Source organism: Ambystoma mexicanum, chromosome 3p (genome assembly GCF_040938575.1).
Source record: "Ambystoma mexicanum isolate Mex_15411 chromosome 3p, UKY_AmexF1_1, whole genome shotgun sequence".
NCBI lineage: Eukaryota > Metazoa > Chordata > Amphibia > Caudata > Ambystomatidae > Ambystoma > Ambystoma mexicanum.
In genome coordinates this window covers 1,063,056,373-1,063,058,248 of record NC_090925.1, presented here as the reverse complement: position 1 = coordinate 1,063,058,248, position 1,876 = coordinate 1,063,056,373, and the positions used below count along the sequence as shown (strand labels likewise).

At 38.5% G+C, this 1,876-nt stretch overlaps 1 long non-coding RNA gene across 1 annotated transcript; it reads right to left on the bottom strand.

The window, feature by feature from the left end:
- Positions 1-291: 291 nt before the first annotated feature.
- On the bottom strand, positions 292-1,538 carry LOC138581243 (uncharacterized). Its single transcript, XR_011304483.1, has 2 exons — positions 1,043-1,538; positions 292-933 (listed from the first exon to the last, which is right to left on the bottom strand). It is a non-coding gene; the product is annotated as an uncharacterized lncRNA (long non-coding RNA).
- Between the last annotated feature and the right edge of the window lie 338 nt (positions 1,539-1,876).

Genomic DNA, 1,876 nt, shown 5'->3' with positions numbered 1-1,876 from the left:
AGAGATTGGCAGCAACAAAATGGCAGAAGTCTTTCCTCATTTTACACAGATCTCCTATGTACACTAGCCTCACCCCTTCCCTTCTCTTATTTTACCACTAGTATCAAAGGCCTTTAGAAATGTACCACCCCGGTTTGAGGCTATTCCCTCTGAATGAGTGTGCTTCTTTGATGCCTGGGCCCAAGACAGCTGCCCGGTGTGGCTGTCTCTGGAGGAGGCTGCGCTTGGTAACCAACGTAAAGCCACTGATGTGCAAAATTTAAACAAGAATGATGGGGAATTAATCACAGAGATATTCTACTGGTTTATTAGTAACAAAGAGCAAAGTTGTTCATTCACAGGTAAAGTGTAACACATCAATTGTGTTGAATGAGTCTGAACTTGGATGAATTACACAGAGCAATTTATATGCAATCAATAAAACACCCACAATTTATATGCAATTGCGCAGCATATTTGTTGAGTACTTCAAAAACCAAAACTTGAATGAATCACATTGTTTGAGATAGGCTTATTCGCCAAAACACACACAATTTATATGCAATTGCGCAGCGTATTTCACATTAAAGAAAAGCCAAGAATTTGCCAAAACATGCCAACACGTGTTTCAACCAAAGAGGTCGTCCTCAGGGCATACAAATGTAGTTTACCATTTGCATTAATCTATAATTATTGAACCTTGGCTTGAAATCGAAACAACCAACGTCAGAGGTAGTGGGTCAAAAAACAAGAAAAAACAGGAGAGAAAGGAGAAATAGAAAGAAATAAAAACATACCGTTAGAGATAATATATGCAATTGATTGTTCTATTTCCTAAAATAGGGATAAATGAATCTATCCATACCTTAAATATGATTGAGGTTTCCTAATACTTGATTCAACTTTCAGTAGTTGAGAGATTTAGTGATTTCTACATGCTTGACTGGACAGGGTCTGTAAGTTATAAAGACTTGGTATAATATGACACATATTTTAGTTCAAAAGTCTGCATTGCTAGTAAGTTTAACATCTAATTTGTGAAAAGTATGGAAACTATAATTACCAGTCTTGCAATCAAGAGGTAGTTGTCGTTCGACTGATATGCCGCTGTTGCAGTATAATTGAAATGTAACGCACGTTTTTAGCGTGCCTTGCCTTTAAATTCGGCCGTAATCTGTAACATGGATATGACAACGTATTTAAACACTTGTTATAAGGAACGTGCTGCATAAGCTTTTCGTTTGGTATCGTTAGGGCGTAGAACTGGCTTACCGGCATACGCTCCAAAAGTTGATGTGCTCAATGGCCGGTTGTTTCTCAATACTGAAGGCATCGGCACAATCCGGGGGTTACTATAGTAACCTTCCCGGGTTAGGTCAGGTGATGTAGTCATCTGACCCTGTTGCTTGGATACTCCTTACAAACCGGAAATGCATAAAACAGACATTTGAGGAAAGCTTCCTATGCGGAAGCTCATTCATTTACGGCAATATTTTTGCAGCGACTTAATTACATATAGATATTTTGATGTTAATACTGTGTACAGCTTTGACATCAACAAAAAGAAACTGAAATAATCCGTACTAATTCTAATCCTATGTTAGGTGCGGATATTGGAGAGTTGGTGCTAAATATCAACCTCAATTAAGAAATCAAAATAAATGTGGTGCGCTCGAATCAGCGTGCAGACATGCAAATAACTGCCGGTTGGGCTGTTGGGACAAATATAAACAGTGACTTCTCACAGAGTGGGGTCACTAGGCTGAATATAAATGCCTCGGGCATAGTCGGTAAGCTGTATCGGTTTGCATGGGTTTGATTGTCTGTTTTTTAGCATTAAATTCGTACAAATTATAGAAACACATTCAATTCATGGTCTTGGTTCAAACCAAGTGAC